General features: G+C 45.2%; 20 non-coding genes across 20 annotated transcripts; all 20 read right to left on the reverse strand.

Annotated features, from left to right (window-relative positions):
• On the reverse strand, positions 1-119 carry LOC122018310. The gene has a single exon (XR_006121727.1). It is a non-coding gene; the product is annotated as a 5S ribosomal RNA (ribosomal RNA).
• Positions 120-432: 313 nt separating this feature from the next.
• On the reverse strand, positions 433-551 carry LOC122018116. Its single transcript, XR_006121585.1, has one exon. It is a non-coding gene; the product is annotated as a 5S ribosomal RNA (ribosomal RNA).
• Positions 552-877: 326 nt separating this feature from the next.
• Positions 878-996, reverse strand: LOC122018233. The gene has a single exon (XR_006121662.1). It is a non-coding gene; the product is annotated as a 5S ribosomal RNA (ribosomal RNA).
• Positions 997-1,712: 716 nt separating this feature from the next.
• On the reverse strand, positions 1,713-1,831 carry LOC122018349. Its single transcript, XR_006121760.1, has one exon. It is a non-coding gene; the product is annotated as a 5S ribosomal RNA (ribosomal RNA).
• A 321-nt stretch (positions 1,832-2,152) lies between these two features.
• On the reverse strand, positions 2,153-2,271 carry LOC122018368. The gene has a single exon (XR_006121776.1). It is a non-coding gene; the product is annotated as a 5S ribosomal RNA (ribosomal RNA).
• A 724-nt stretch (positions 2,272-2,995) lies between these two features.
• On the reverse strand, positions 2,996-3,114 carry LOC122018366. The gene has a single exon (XR_006121775.1). It is a non-coding gene; the product is annotated as a 5S ribosomal RNA (ribosomal RNA).
• A 323-nt stretch (positions 3,115-3,437) lies between these two features.
• LOC122018263 lies at positions 3,438-3,556 on the reverse strand. Its single transcript, XR_006121690.1, has one exon. It is a non-coding gene; the product is annotated as a 5S ribosomal RNA (ribosomal RNA).
• A 323-nt stretch (positions 3,557-3,879) lies between these two features.
• On the reverse strand, positions 3,880-3,998 carry LOC122018227. The gene has a single exon (XR_006121656.1). It is a non-coding gene; the product is annotated as a 5S ribosomal RNA (ribosomal RNA).
• A 326-nt stretch (positions 3,999-4,324) lies between these two features.
• On the reverse strand, positions 4,325-4,443 carry LOC122018017. The gene has a single exon (XR_006121529.1). It is a non-coding gene; the product is annotated as a 5S ribosomal RNA (ribosomal RNA).
• Positions 4,444-4,761: 318 nt separating this feature from the next.
• On the reverse strand, positions 4,762-4,880 carry LOC122018029. Its single transcript, XR_006121540.1, has one exon. It is a non-coding gene; the product is annotated as a 5S ribosomal RNA (ribosomal RNA).
• A 318-nt stretch (positions 4,881-5,198) lies between these two features.
• On the reverse strand, positions 5,199-5,317 carry LOC122018040. Its single transcript, XR_006121551.1, has one exon. It is a non-coding gene; the product is annotated as a 5S ribosomal RNA (ribosomal RNA).
• Positions 5,318-5,649: 332 nt separating this feature from the next.
• On the reverse strand, positions 5,650-5,768 carry LOC122018052. Its single transcript, XR_006121562.1, has one exon. It is a non-coding gene; the product is annotated as a 5S ribosomal RNA (ribosomal RNA).
• Positions 5,769-6,087: 319 nt separating this feature from the next.
• LOC122018063 lies at positions 6,088-6,206 on the reverse strand. Its single transcript, XR_006121566.1, has one exon. It is a non-coding gene; the product is annotated as a 5S ribosomal RNA (ribosomal RNA).
• Positions 6,207-6,532: 326 nt separating this feature from the next.
• On the reverse strand, positions 6,533-6,651 carry LOC122018075. The gene has a single exon (XR_006121567.1). It is a non-coding gene; the product is annotated as a 5S ribosomal RNA (ribosomal RNA).
• A 322-nt stretch (positions 6,652-6,973) lies between these two features.
• On the reverse strand, positions 6,974-7,092 carry LOC122018087. The gene has a single exon (XR_006121568.1). It is a non-coding gene; the product is annotated as a 5S ribosomal RNA (ribosomal RNA).
• A 709-nt stretch (positions 7,093-7,801) lies between these two features.
• Positions 7,802-7,920, reverse strand: LOC122018020. The gene has a single exon (XR_006121532.1). It is a non-coding gene; the product is annotated as a 5S ribosomal RNA (ribosomal RNA).
• A 624-nt stretch (positions 7,921-8,544) lies between these two features.
• LOC122018333 lies at positions 8,545-8,663 on the reverse strand. The gene has a single exon (XR_006121746.1). It is a non-coding gene; the product is annotated as a 5S ribosomal RNA (ribosomal RNA).
• Positions 8,664-8,966: 303 nt separating this feature from the next.
• Positions 8,967-9,085, reverse strand: LOC122018098. The gene has a single exon (XR_006121569.1). It is a non-coding gene; the product is annotated as a 5S ribosomal RNA (ribosomal RNA).
• A 325-nt stretch (positions 9,086-9,410) lies between these two features.
• Positions 9,411-9,529, reverse strand: LOC122018099. The gene has a single exon (XR_006121570.1). It is a non-coding gene; the product is annotated as a 5S ribosomal RNA (ribosomal RNA).
• A 319-nt stretch (positions 9,530-9,848) lies between these two features.
• LOC122018109 lies at positions 9,849-9,967 on the reverse strand. The gene has a single exon (XR_006121579.1). It is a non-coding gene; the product is annotated as a 5S ribosomal RNA (ribosomal RNA).
• Positions 9,968-15,972: the final 6,005 nt, after the last annotated feature.

The following is a 15,972-nucleotide window of genomic DNA, read 5'->3' on the forward strand; positions in this document are numbered from 1 at the left end:
TAGGTGCAACACGAGGACTTCCCAGGGGGTCACCCATCCTAGTACTGCTCTCGCCCAAGCACGGTTAACTTCGGAGTTCTGATGGGATCCAGTGCATTAGTGCTGGTATGATCGCACCCATCCTCTCTTCCGCACACTCCCTATTTATAATGCATTAGCGAACGACCGTCGCGCGAACCAGCCCTCCGCCGCTTTTCCCCCGGCGAAATCCACCCGACCACAAAAATCGAAAACAAGAACAAAAATTATAAAACCAATCGAAATCGAAATCGAGTAAGCACCCGGCCGCGACCCCTCCGAGCAGTCGCAGCCACCGCCTTCCGGGGCGAATGAACAAACAGTCCGATACCTCCCGCGAAAAAACAGATCGACCGATAATACACATACACGAGCACTTTTTCCTTTACCAAAAAATTTTGAAAAAAAAAAAAATAGGTGCAACACGAGGACTTCCCAGGGGGTCACCCATCCTAGTACTGCTCTCGCCCAAGCACGCTTAACTTCGGAGTTCTGATGGGATCCGGTGCATTAGTGCTGGTATGATCGCACCCATCCTGTCTTCCGCACACTCCCTATTTATAATGCATTAGCGAACGACCGTCGCGCGAACCAGCCCTCCGCCGCTTTTCCCCCGGCGAAATCCACCCGACCACAAAAATCGAAAACAAGAACAAAAAATTATAAAACCAATCGAAATCGAAATCGAGTAAGCACCCGGCCGCGACCCCTCCGACCAGTCGGCGCCACTGCCTTCCGGGGCGAATGAACAAACAGTCCGATACCTCCCGCGAAAAAACAGATCGACCGATAATACACATACACGAGCACTTTTTCCTTTACCAAAAAATTTAAAAAAATAATACACGAAAAAAAAAAATAGGTGCAACACGAGGACTTCCCAGGGGGTCACCCATCCTAGTACTGCTCTCGCCCAAGCACGCTTAACTTCGGAGTTCTGATGGGATCCGGTGCATTAGTGCTGGTATGATCGCACCCATCCTCTCTTCCGCACACTCCCTATTTATAATGCATTAGCGAACGACCGTCGCGCGAACCAGCCCTCCGCCGCTTTTCCCCCGGCGAAATCCACCCGACCACAAAAATCGAAAACAAGAACAAAAAATTATAAAACCAATCGAAATCGAAATCGAGTAAGCACCGACGTGACCCTCAGGCCGGTCGCCATATCCCAGGGCGAATGAACAAACAGTCAGATACCTCCGAAAAAACGGATCGTAGATAATACACATACGAGCACTTTTCCTTTACCAAAATTTAAAAACATAATACGAAAAAAAAATAGGTGCAACACGAGGACTTCCGTCACCCATCCTAATCTTGCTCTCGCCCAAACACGCTTAACCCGGATTCGATGGGATCCGGTGCATTAGTCTTTGGTATCATCCACCATCTGTCTTCGCACACTCCTATTTATAATGCATTAGCGAGCGGTAGACCGATCCTCATAGCTTTTCCCGTGAAATCCACCGACCACAAAATCGAAAACAAGAACAAAAATTATAAAACCAATCGATCAAATCGATCGAGGTAAGCACGACGCGACCCTCAGGCCGATCGCCGCAGCCACCGTTCAGGCGAATGAACAAACAGTCAGATACCTCCAGCGAAAAAACGGATCGTAGATAATACACATACACAAGCACTTTTTCCTTTACCAAAAAATTTAAAAAAATAATACACGAAAAAAAAAATAGGTGCAACACGAGGACTTCCCAGGGGGTCACCCATCCTAGTACTGCTCTCGCCCAAGCACGCTTAACTTCGGAGTTCTGATGGGATCCGGTGCATTAGTGCTGGTATGATCGCACCCATCCTCTCTTCCGCACACTCCCTATTTATAATGCATTAGCGAACGACCGTCGCGCGAACCAGCCCTCCGCCGCTTTTCCCCCGGCGAAATCCACCCGACCACAAAAATCGAAAACAAGAACAAAAAATTATAAAACCAATCGAAATCGAAATCGAAATCGAGTAAGCACCCGGCCGCGACCCCTCCGAGCAGTCGCCGCCACCGCCTTCCGGGGCGAATGAACAAACAGTCCGATACCTCCCGCGAAAAAACAGATCGACCGATAATACACATACACGAGCACTTTTTCCTTTACCAAAAAATTTAAAAAAATAAAAAAAATAGGTGCAAAACGAGGACTTCCCGGGGGGTCACCCATCCTAGTACTGCTCTCGCCCAAGCACGCTTAACTTCGTAGTTCTGATGGGATCCGGTGCATTAGTGCAGGTATGATCGCACCCATCCTCTCTTCCGCACACTCCCTATTTATAATGCATTAGCGAACGACCGTCGCGCGAACCAGCCCTCCGCCGCTTTTCCCCCGGCGAAATCCACCCGACCACAAAAATCGAAAACAAGAACAAAAAATTATAAAACCAATCGAAATCGAGATCGGTGAAGCACCGTAGCGACCCCTCGGCCGGTCGCCGCCCCAGCCTTCAAGGCGAATGAACAAAGTCCGATACCTCCATGAAAAGCAGTCGTAGATAATACACATACCGAGAACTTTCCTTTACCAAAATTTAAAAAATAATACACGAAAAAAAATAGGTGCAACACGAGGACTTCGGTCACCCATCCTAATCTTGCTCTCGCCCAAAGCACGCTTAACCCGAGTTGATGGGATCCAGGTGCATTAGTCGGTATGATCGCACCCATCATCTTCCGCACACTCCTATTTATAATGCATTAGCGACCAGTCGAACCGACCCTGCTTTTCCCGGCGAAATCCACCCGACCACAAAAATCGAAAACAAGAACAAAAAATTATAAAACCAATCGAAATCGAAATCGAGTAAGCACCCGGCCGCGACCCCTCCGACCAGTCGGCGCCACTGCCTTCCGGGGCGAATGAACAAATAGTCCGATACCTCCCGCGAAAAAACAGATCGACCGATAATACACATACACGAGCACTTTTTCCTTTACCAAAAAATTTAAAAAAATAATACACGAAAAAAAAAATAGGTGCAACACGAGGACTTCCCAGGGGGTCACCCATCCTAGTACTGCTCTCGCCCAAGCACGCTTAACTTCGGAGTTCTGATGGGATCCGGTGCATTAGTGCTGGTATGATCGCACCCATCCTGTCTTCCGCACACTCCCTATTTATAATGCATTAGCGAACGACCGTCGCGCGAACCAGCCCTCCGCCGCTTTTCCCCCGGCGAAATCCACCCGACCACAAAAATCGAAAACAAGAACAAAAAATTATAAAACCAATCGAAATCGAAATCGAGTAAGCACCCGGCCGCGACCCCTCCGAGCAGTCGCCGCCACCGCCTTCCGGGGCGAATGAACAAACAGTCCGATACCTCCCGCGAAAAAACAGATCGACCGATAATACACATACACGAGCACTTTTTCCTTTACCAAAAAATTTAAAAAAATAATACACGAAAAAAAATAGGTGCAACACGAGGACTTCCCAGGGGGTCACCCATCCTAATACTGCTCTCGCCCAAGCACGCTTAACTTCGGAGTTCTGATGGGATCCGGTGCATTAGTGCTGGTATGATCGCACCCATCCTCTCTTCCGCACACTCCCTATTTATAATATATTAGCGAACGACCGTCGCGCGAACCAGCCCTCCGCCGCTTTTCCCCCGGCGAAATCCACCCGACCACAAAAATCGAAAACAAGAACAAAAATAATAAAACCAATCGAAATCGAAATCGAGTAAGCACCCGGCCGCGACCCCTCCGAGCAGTCGCCGCCACCGCCTTCCGGGGCGAATGAACAAACAGTCTGATACCTCCCGCGAAAAAACAGATCGACCGATAATACACATACACAAGCACTTTTTCCTTTACCAAAAAATTTAAAAAAATAATACACGAAAAAAAAATAGGTGCAACACGAGGACTTCCCAGGGGGTCACCCATCCTAGTACTGCTCTCGCCCAAGCACGCTTGACTTCGGAGTTCTGATGGGATCCGGTGCATTAGTGCTGGTATGATCGCACCCATCCTCTCTTCCGCACACTCCCTATTTATAATGCATTAGCGAACGACCGTCGCGCGAACCAGCCCTCCGCCGCTTTTCCCCCGGCGAAATCCACCCGACCACAAAAATCGAAAACAAGAACAAAAAATTATAAAACCAATCGAAATCGAAATCGAGTAAGCACCCGGCCGCGACCCCTCCGACCAGTCGCCGCCACCGCCTTCCGGGGCGAATGAACAAACAGTCCGATACCTCCCGCGAAAAAACAGATCGACCGATAATACACATACACGAGCACTTTTTCCTTTACCAAAAAATTTAAAAAAATAATACACGAAAAAAAAAAATAGGTGCAACACGAGGACTTCCCAGGGGGTCACCCATCCTAGTACTGCTCTCGCCCAAGCACGCTTAACTTCGGAGTTCTGATGGGATCCGGTGCATTAGTGCTGGTATGATCGCACCCATCCTCTCTTCCGCACACTCCCTATTTATAATGCATTAGCGAACGACCGTCGCGCGAACCAGCCCTCCGCCGCTTTTCCCCCGGCGAAATCCACCCGACCACAAAAATCGAAAACAAGAACAAAAAATTATAAAACCAATCGAAATCGAAATCGAGTAAGCACCCGGCCGCGACCCCTCCGACCAGTCGCCGCCACCGCCTTCCGGGGCGAATGAACAAACAGTCCGATACCTCCCGCGAAAAAACAGATCGACCGATAATACACATACACGAGCACTTTTTCCTTTACCAAAAATTTAAATAATAAAATAAAAAAAATAGGTGCAACACGAGGACTTCCCAGGGGGTCACCCATCCTAGTACTGCTCTCGCCCAAGCACGCTTAACTTCGGAGTTCTGATGGGATCCGGTGCATTAGTGCTGGTATGATCGCACCCATCCTGTCTTCCGCACACTCCCTATTTATAATGCATTAGCGAACGACCGTCGCGCGAACCAGCCCTCCGCCGCTTTTCCCCCGGCGAAATCCACCCGACCACAAAAATCGAAAACAAGAACAAAAATAATAAAACCAATCGAAATCGAAATCGAGTAAGCACCCGGCCGCGACCCCTCCGAGCAGTCGCCGCCACCGCCTTCCGGGGCGAATGAACAAACAGTCCGATACCTCCCGCGAAAAAACAGATCGACCGATAATACACATACACGCACTTTTCCTTTACCAAAAAATTTAAAAATAATACACGAAAAAAAAATAGGTGCAACACGAGGACTTCCCAGGGGGTCACCCATCCTAGTACTGCTCTCGCCCAAGCACGCTTAACTTCGGAGTTCTGATGGGATCCGGTGCATTAGTGCTGGTATGATCGCACCCATCCTCTCTTCCGCACACTCCCTATTTATAATGCATTAGCGAACGACCGTCGCGCGAACCAGCCCTCCGCCGCTTTTCCCCCGGCGAAATCCACCCGACCACAAAAATCGAAAACAAGAACAAAAAATTATAAAACCAATCGAAATCGAAATCGAAATCGAGTAAGCACCCGGCCGCGACCCCTCCGACCAGTCGCCGCCACCGCCTTCCGGGGCGAATGAACAAACAGTCCGATACCTCCCGCGAAAAAACAGATCGACCGATAATACACATACACGAGCACTTTTTCCTTTACCAAAAAATTTAAAAAAATAATACACGAAAAAAAAAAATAGGTGCAACACGAGGACTTCCCAGGGGGTCACCCATCCTAGTACTGCTCTCGCCCAAGCACGCTTAACTTCGGAGTTCTGATGGGATCCGGTGCATTAGTGCTGGTATGATCGCACCCATCCTCTCTTCCGCACACTCCCTATTTATAATGCATTAGCGAACGACCGTCGCGCGAACCAGCCCTCCGCCGCTTTTCCCCCGGCGAAATCCACCCGACCACTAAAATCGAAAACAAGAACAAAAAATTATAAAACCAATCGAAATCGAGTAAGCACCCGGCCGCGACCCCTCCGACCAGTCGCCGCCACCGCCTTCCGGGGCGAATGAACAAACAGTCCGATACCTCCCGCGAAAAAACAGATCGACCGATAATACACATACACGAGAACTTTTTCCTTTACCAAAAAATTTAAAAAAATAATACACGAAAAAAAAAATAGGTGCAACACGAGGACTTCCCAGGGGGTCACCCATCCTAGTACTGCTCTCGCCCAAGCACGCTTAACTTCGGAGTTCTGATGGGATCCGGTGCATTAGTGCTGGTATGATCGCACCCATCCTCTCTTCCGCACACTCCCTATTTATAATGCATTAGCGAACGACCGTCGCGCGAACCAGCCCTCCGCCGCTTTTCCCCCGGCGAAATCCACCCGACCACAAAAATCGAAAACAAGAACAAAAAATTATAAAACCAATCGAAATCGAAATCGAGTAAGCACCCGGCCGCGACCCCTCCGACCAGTCGCCGCCACCGCCTTCCGGGGCGAATGAACAAACAGTCCGATACCTCCCGCGAAAAAACAGATCGACCGATAATACACATACACGAGCACTTTTTCCTTTACCAAAAAATTTAAAAAAATAATACACGAAAAAAAAAAATAGGTGCAACACGAGGACTTCCCAGGGGGTCACCCATCCTAGTACTGCTCTCGCCCAAGCACGCTTAACTTCGGAGTTCTGATGGGATCCGGTGCATTAGTGCTGGTATGATCGCACCCATCCTCTCTTCCGCACACTCCCTATTTATAATATATTAGCGAACGACCGTCGCGCGAACCAGCCCTCCGCCGCTTTTCCCCCGGCGAAATCCACCCGACCACAAAAATCGAAAACAAGAACAAAAAATTATAAAACCAATCGAAATCGAAATCGAAATCGAGTAAGCACCCGGCCGCGACCCCTCCGACCAGTCGCCGCCACCGCCTTCCGGGGCGAATGAACAAACAGTCCGATACCTCCCGCGAAAAAACAGATCGACCGATAATACACATACACGAGCACTTTTCTTTTACCAAAATTTTTTTTAAAAAAATCAAAAAATAGGTGCAACACGAGGACTTCCCAGGGGGTCACCCATCCTAGTACTGCTCTCGCCCAAGCACGCTTAACTTCGGAGTTCTGATGGGATCCGGTGCATTAGTGCTGGTATGATCGCACCCATCCTCTCTTCCGCACACTCCCTATTTATAATGCATTAGCGAACGACCGTCGCGCGAACCAGCCCTCCGCCGCTTTTCCCCCGGCGAAATCCACCCGACCACAAAAATCGAAAACAAGAACAAAAAATTATAAAACCAATCGAAATCGAAATCGAGTAAGCACCCGGCCGCGACCCCTCCGACCAGTCGCCGCCACCACGCGACGAAAGTGAACAAATAACTACAGGAAAATCGATGGAATACACATACGAGCACTTTCCTTTACCAAAAATTTAAAAAATAACGAAAAAAAAAATAAGGTCTAAATGGATTCCGGACACCATCCTAATTTTCTCTCGACAGCTTAACAGTTAAGGGATCCATTAGTGCTGGTATGATCGCACCCATCCTCTCTTCCGCACACTCCCTATTTATAATGCATTAGCGAACGACCGTCGCGCGAACCAGCCCTCCGCCGCTTTTCCCCCGGCGAAATCCACCCGACCACAAAAATCGAAAACAAGAACAAAAAATTATAAAACCAATCGAAATCGAAATCGAGTAAGCAACCCGCCGCGACTCCTCCGAGCTGTCACCGCCACCGCCTTCCGGGAAAAGAAGAAAAACGAACGAACAAATCGTCCGATACCTCCCGCGAAAAAATGATCGACCGATAATACATACACGAGCACTTTTCTTTTACCAAAAAATTAAAAAAAAAATCAAAAAATATGTGCAACACGAGGACTTACCAGGGGGTCACCCATCCTAGTACTACTCTCGCCCATGCACACTTAACTTCGAAGTTCTGATGGGATCCGGTGCATTAGTGTTGGTATGATCGCACACATACTCTCTTCCACACACTCCCTATTTATACATTAGCGAACGACCGTCGCGCGAACCAGCCCTCCGCCGCTTTTCCCCCGGCGAAATCCACCCGACCACAAAAATCGAAAACAAGAACAAAAAATTATAAAACCAATCGAAATCGAAATCGAAATCGAGTAAGCACCCGGCCGCGACCCCTCCGACCAGTCGCCGCCACCGCCTTCCGGGGTGAATGAACAAACAGTCCGATACCTCCTGCGAAAAAAAAGTTCTGATGGGATCCGGTGCATTAGTGCTGGTATGATCGCACCCATCCTCTCTTCCGCACACTCCCTATTTATAATGCATTAGCGAACGACCGTCGCGCGAACCAGCCCTCCGCCGCTTTTCCCCCGGCGAAATCCACCCGACCACAAAAATCGAAAACAAGAACAAAAAATTATAAAACCAATCGAAATCGAAATCGAAATCGAGTAAGCACCCGGCCGCGACCCCTCCGACCAGTCGCCGCCACCGCCTTCCGGGGCGAATGAACAAACAGTCCGATACCTCCCGCGAAAAAACAGATCGACCGATAATACACATACACAAGCACTTTTTCCTTTACCAAAAAATTTAAAAAAATAATACACGAAAAAAAAATAGGTGCAACACGAGGACTTCCCAGGGGGTCACCCATCCTAGTACTGCTCTCGCCCAAGCACGCTTAACTTCGGAGTTCTGATGGGATCCGGTGCATTAGTGCTGGTACGATCGCATCCATCCTCTCTCCCGCGCACTCCCTATTTATACCGCGAACCTAGCCCCCCGCCGCTTTTCCCCCGGCGAAATAAACCCGACCACAAAAATCGAAAACAAGAACAAAAATTATAAAACCAATCGAAATCGAAATCGAGTAAGCACCCGGCCGCGACCCCTCCGACCAGTCGCCGCCACCGCCTTCCGGGGCGAATGAACAAACAGTCCGATACCTCCCGCGAAAAAACAGATCGACCGATAATACACATACACGAGCACTTTTTCCTTTACCAAAAAATTTAAAAAAATAATACACGAAAAAAAAATAGGTGCAACACGAGGACTTCCCAGGGGGTCACCCATCCTAGTACTGCTCTCGCCCAAGCACGCTTAACTTCGGAGTTCTGATGGGATCCGGTGCATTAGTGCTGGTATGATCGCACCCATCCTCTCTTCCGCACACTCCCTATTTATAATGCATTAGCGAACGACCGTCGCGCGAACCAGCCCTCCGCCGCTTTTCCCCCGGCGAAATACACCCGACCACAAAAATCGAAAACAAGAACAAAAATAATAAAACCAATCGAAATCGAAATCGAGTAAGCACCCGGCCGCGACCCCTCCGAGCAGTCGCCGCCACCGCCTTCCGGGGCGAATGAACAAACAGTCCGATACCTCCCGCGAAAAAACAGATCGACCGATAATACACATACACGAGCACTTTTTCCTTTACCAAAAAATTTAAAAAAATAATACACGAAAAAAAAAAATAGGTGCAACACGAGGACTTCCCAGGGGGTCACCCATCCTAGTACTGCTCTCGCCCAAGCACGCTTAACTTCGGAGTTCTGATGGGATCCGGTGCATTAGTGCTGGTATGATCGCACCCATCCTCTCTTCCGCACACTCCCTATTTATAATGCATTAGCGAACGACCGTCGCGCGAACCAGCCCTCCGCCGCTTTTCCCCCGGCGAAATCCACCCGACCACAAAAATCGAAAACAAGAACAAAAAATTATAAAACCAATCGAAATCGAGTAAGCACCCGGCCGCGACCCCTCCGACCAGTCGCCGCCACCGCCTTCCGGGGCGAATGAACAAACAGTCCGATACCTCCCGCGAAAAAACAGATCGACCGATAATACACATACACGAGCACTTTTTCCTTTACCAAAAAATTTAAAAAAATAATACACGAAAAAAAAAATAGGTGCAACACGAGGACTTCCCAGGGGGTCACCCATCCTAGTACTGCTCTCGCCCAAGCACGCTTAACTTCGGAGTTCTGATGGGATCCGGTGCATTAGTGCTGGTATGATCGCACCCATCCTCTCTTATTTTAATGTCTGAATGTCTTACATAATTATATTTTTAATCGTCTTTATTAGGTGTCTTATTTAGTTGAATTTGAGACAAAATCTTAAATACTGTCTTAAATTTAATGTATCCATATAAAATTTTGAGACATCTATTATTATTGTCTTAATTACTTAGTATTTGAGATGAATTTTGTCACTGTTTTAAAATTTTTGTCTCAAAAACCTAGTTTTCCAGTAGTGGAGCATCTAGTGTGCAAGCTCAATCGGTCAATTTGTGGACTAAAGCAAGTTTCAAGGTCTTGGAACATCCAGTTTAATGAAGTAATCCAGTCATATGGATTTATTTAGTGTCCGGATGAGTCTTGTGTATACAAGAAGTGTAACGTAAATGTGGTGGTATTTCTTGTACTATACGTAGATGATATTTTATTAATTGACAACAATGTCAAGGTATTATCAGACGTAAGGGTATGGTTGTCCAAACAATTTGATATGAAGGACTTAGGAGATTGTGCACACATTCTTGGGATCAAAGTTATAAGGGATCGCAAGAAAAGAATGTTGTGTCTGTCCCAAGCTTCATATATAGATACAATCATTGCTCGTTTTAGCATGCAGAATTCCAAGAAAGGTTTCTTACCTTTTAGGCATGGAGTAGCTCTAACTAAAGAGATGTCTCCAAAGACATCAAAGGAGATAGAGGACATGAAAATAATTCCTTATGCTTCGGCTATAAGAAGCCTTATGTATGCAATGCTATGTACGAGACCTGATATCTGTTTTGTCGTGGGCATGGTTAGCAGATATCAGAGTAACCCTGGACAAGGACATTGGACTGTGGTAAAATATATATTAAAGTACCTGAGAAGGACTAGAGATTATATGCTAGTTTAAAAAGCAGACGATTTGCTCCCTGTGGGTTACACGAATTCAGATTTCCAATCGGATAGGGACAACAGTAAGTCTAGATCATGCTATGTGTTTACTTTAGGAGGTGGAGTCATTGCATGGAGGAGTGTTAAGCAGAAATGTGTTTCGGACTCAACCATGGAAGCTGAGTATGTAGCAGCCTCTGAGGCAGCTAAAGAAGCAGTATGGCTCAGGAACTTTCTAATGGACTTAGATGTGATTCCTGATTTGCCCAAAATCATCACAATTTATTGTGATAATAGCGGTGCAGTTGCAAACTCGAAGGAACCACGAGCCCATAAGGCAAGTAAACATATAAAGCGCAAGTACCACCTGATACGAGATATCGTGAAGTGAGGAGAAGTTGTCATCGTCAAGATTGCATCAGCAGATAACCTGGCAGATCCTTTCACTAAGGCCCTTCCAGCAAAAGCTTTCGATCGGCATGTGGAGGAAATGGGAATAAGATGTATGGCAGCAGATATGGCAGCTTAGTCATTAGTATAAGTGGGAGATTGTTAGAGTGTATACTGAAAGCCTAAGCTTTTGTAAACATTTTTTTGAATAAAAAATCACATTTGATCAAATTATCTACATTTGTTTGTAGTTGTTCAATTAATTTATATTTTAGATAACATAGTATGTGGTGTCGCATACAGAAGATAATGTTATCAGTACCTTATAAATTATAAACAGTAGCTCACGACCAAAATAGAAAGGAACAAACCATTGGAAGGTCGTAGTATAATTATGTATTAGTTTATCTTAACTATATAATTACACTAGTACACTTAGAGTGTATTGAGTAGGATCATCAGAGGTCGTTTTCTTTTATACTGACTTTATAAAGAAACAAAGACCTCGGTTATTTTGGAATTGTGTGCTCTTAATCCTAATATAATAACAAACACATATATTTGATATTTATTTCTTTAATTTATCAATGGGTGAGATTTAGTTTGATGAATCAATAAGCCCGATAAGTTGAGAAATGATATCACTTATAGTGTGTGTTGTTGATTATAGAAGGAAACTGTGTCCTAGTGATCTAGGTTGATAATGTCCCCAAGAAGAGCTCATAAGAATTGTCATGTTAAACCCTGCAGGTGGACTTAGTCCAACATGACGATAAGGTTGAGTGGTACTATTCTTGGACTAAGATATTAATTAAATGAGTTGTCAGTAACTCACTTAATTAGTGGACATTCGACATCTTAAACACAGGGAGACTAGCACACTCATAATAAGAAGGAGCCCAAAAATATAATTTGGGATTGGTGCGGTAGTTCAATAATAGTTCTCTAGTGGAATGAATTATTATTGATAAAATTAAGTTGTGTGTTCGGGGCGAACACGGGATGCTTAATTTTATCGGGAGACCAAAACTAATTCCTCCTCTCGGTCCCTATCGTAGCCTCTTATTTATAGAGTACTATACCCACCTATATCCACCTTCATACCCATGGTGTAAGGGCCGACCAAGCTAGCTTGTGGATCAAGCTAGGGCCGGCCAAACCATTGGTTCATGGGTGGCCGGCCCTAGCTTGAACCCAAGCTTAGGTGGCCGGCCCTATTAAATTAAAAAAGAATTTTAATTTTAAAATTTTCTTACGTGAAAGATATAATTTATTGGAGAGATTAAAAATTAAAATATCTCTTTTATAAAGTTCTACAAAAGATTAAAGAAAGAGTTTAAATCTCTTTCCTTATTTGTAGATTGGAAAGATATTTTATTTTTTCTCTTTGTAAATTATTCACATGTTGAAAAATTAAAATTATAGAAATTTCTTTTTATCAACCATGAAGAGATTTTAAAGGGAAATTTTATTTTTTTAAAATTTTCGAAGACAAATAAGGAATTTTAATTGTTGATTGAAAATTGCCTTGTTTGCTCTCCATGAGGTGGCCGGCCATGACATGAGGGATTAGGAAATTTTGTTTAATTTTTCTTAATTAATTCATGTCAAGTAAAGTTAAGGAAATTTTATTGTAATTAAATTTTCTTATTTGCCAAAGCTAAGGATTATAAAAGAGGGGGTTTTGGGAGCCTTCAAGGTGAACAACCTCTATTATTTTCTCCCTCTTTTCTTCCTTGGTGTGGCCGGCCTCCTTCCTTTCTCTTCTCTCCATCTTGTGGCCGAACCTCTCTTCCTCCTTGGAGATCAAGTGGTGGCCGGATTTTAGCTTGGAGAAGAAGGAGAGAAAGCTTACATCCCTTGGAGCTTGGTTGGTGGAAAAAGATCTTCATCTTTTGGAAGCATAGTGCTTGGCCGAAACTTGAAGAAAGGAGAAGAAGGTGCTTTGGTGGTTTCTCATCTCGGAAGATCGTTGTCCACACAACGTCCGAGGTTAGAAGAAGAATACGATAGAAGACCTAGAGGTTTTTTTCTTGCAAACGAAAAGCTATACTAGTATTTAATTTCCGCATCATACTAGTTTTATCTTCATGTAAAAAATACCAAATACAAGAGGCATGCGATTCTAGTATTTCGAATTTGTTTTTGATGTTGTGTTCTTTTATTTTTCTTTTCCTTGTGACTTGATTATTCTTTTCGATTGACCTAAAGTTATTTAAGGAAATTAAATATTAGTTTTCCTTAAAAGGCTTTGTCTAGGCGGTGGTGGTTGTTCCCATGTCCAAGAAGGTCATGTGCCTTGTCATGCAGTCTTGGAAGCCAATTTTGGAAATTAATATTTAATGGAATTAATAACCTAGGTGATTTGGATCGAACGTGTTAAGTTCTGCAGGAGATCCAAGTCTAAATCTAAAAGAAAAATAAATTAAACTTTGGATCAAACGTGTTAAGTTCCACAGGCGATCCAAGTTTAATTTAAAAGAACACATGGTAGCTAGGAAAAGGTTCAGACCTTTGTACAAAATTTTTGTACAGTGGAACCATTAGGTTTTCCGAGTAGCAACCAACATCTACAGGCGACCATGTATTTCTGCGAGTTTCACCCAAGAAATGGGTGAAGAGATTTGGCCTCGGAGGTAAGCTAGTTCCGCGATACATTGGCCCTTTTCAGATCCTGGAGAGGATTGGAGCAGTAGCTTATCGTCTAGCACTACCACCGTCCCTGGCAGGCGTCCACGACGTATTCCACGTATGTATGCTGAGGAGATACGTACCCGACCCGACACATGTGCTGACAGATATCTCAGTTCCTATTCAGTCTGACGTCACATACGAGGAGGTTTCGATACGGATTCTGGACCGGAATGAGCGTCAGTTGTGGAATAAGACTATCCGACTGGTTAAAGTCGGATGGCAGCATCATACGGACGAGGAGGCTACCTGGGAGCTCGAGGATACTATCCGAGCTCGATACCCCCATCTTTTCACTTGAGGTATGTGATTTAATTTACCGTTCAGCATTTATACTCTTTACCTGTTGTTAGTATTTATTGATGGTAGATAACAAAATTTGGGGATCAAATTTTTATTAGTGGAGGAGAATTTAAAATACTGGAAAAAAGGTAAATAATAATAAGAGAATTTTTCAGAATTTTTGAAAATTTTTCGGAGACCGTATGGACGAGTTTACAGGGATAAATTTGGGCCCTGGAAAGGCATGTTTAGGTACCCCATTTAAATCAGGAAAAGTTTATTTTTCTTTTCCTTTCTATTTGCTTTTTCTTTCTCCCCGACGTCATTTCCTCGCACTGAGCCTCCTCTCACGCTCGTTCCCTATCCGCTCCTAACCGGCGCCCGCAGGACGTTCCTTCTCCCCGAGCGTACAAAACGCCAAACCCGAATCTTCTTCCCGAGCCTCCTCACCTTCCTCCCGACTCCTCTTCGCCTGATCCTCGTTGCTTCTTCTTCTTCTTGCAGTGCCTTAGCCGCGGTCTGCCCCCTTTTCAGCGCCACCGACCACCACAGTCAACGTCGGTCGTCGCCCAACGCCAGAGGTACATCTTGTGCCCTAACACCGTGCCCTAGCGCCAATCGCCAGGCAGAGCCCCTTCCCTCTTCCCTAGCGACAACAGCCGGTCGCAATCCACTGTGCGCCCTTCGACCATCGCCGGCCATCTCTTCTCTCTTCCCTTACTGTGCTCGTGCCCTAGTTTTGGGTTTACAGCCGTCGCTGCACCTCTGCACCTCACTGTCACCGGCCACCAGGTTCTGCCGAGCCCTTTCCTCTATGCCCTAGCAGTGGTCTTTGAGGTAGGTGCGCTGCCTTGTGATTCAGGTGATATATTGGTTTTATTTGTTGTAATCTTCTTCCGGTGATGGACTAGGAGGGGAAGTGTCTGATCAATCTCTTGCTGTATTCCCTGATCAGTTCTTGTTCTTCTTCCTTGCTACTGACCAAGGTCTCTGTTGAGGTAAGATTAGGTTATTGTTGTTGCATTTGTGATCTCCATCTTGATTTCACCTTGAATTGAACCATAGGGAAGGATTTCAGCAGGGTGTTGTGTATTGTGCATCAACAATCAGGGGTTGTGAGGGAGAGGAAAGCTCTGCCATGAAGTATTCCAACAGCAAACCCTGAGTTCTAGCACAAATCACGGCTGCGAATTGAGGTAAGGGGTAGAAATTTTGATATATATGTTGAATTAGGGTTAAATCGGGTAAGAGGCTATGATTGATTATTCTGATTGCAAGCCCTAATTCGAATGGATTAGTTAGAATCTATCGAGGAGTTAAATGATCTAATTAGGGTTTATAATTGGATCTGGATTTATGTTAGCTTTTCAAGGATTAGATTTAGCTAATTTATTTATATGTAATTAGCTAAATCTGGATACCATATATTACAGGACTTTGACGCGAGGCGAGTATCTCGACGTCGGATTTGGACTAGATTGGACTTTCCTATTGGAGGCGGGTACCTTGACTTATCTTTGATAATGTCATGTTGATATGTTTAGTAGGTTATAATATTTAGTAATGATTATGTTCGTCTTTGCTTCGGTTGGTCACTACCCGATACCTGTTACATGCTTATTTTGTTTACCTATTATGCAATTCATGTTAGTACCTACCTGATTATACATGCTTAGAGGGGTAGTGACACAACCATGTGTTTATTATGTTCAGGATCTAGGTTTTTGATATCTTATCTGACCTATGTACCTTAGATCTTCAGATTGATCCATTG

The sequence above is a fragment of the Zingiber officinale genome, chromosome 8B (genome assembly GCF_018446385.1).
Source record: "Zingiber officinale cultivar Zhangliang chromosome 8B, Zo_v1.1, whole genome shotgun sequence".
Classification (NCBI taxonomy): domain Eukaryota; kingdom Viridiplantae; phylum Streptophyta; class Magnoliopsida; order Zingiberales; family Zingiberaceae; genus Zingiber; species Zingiber officinale.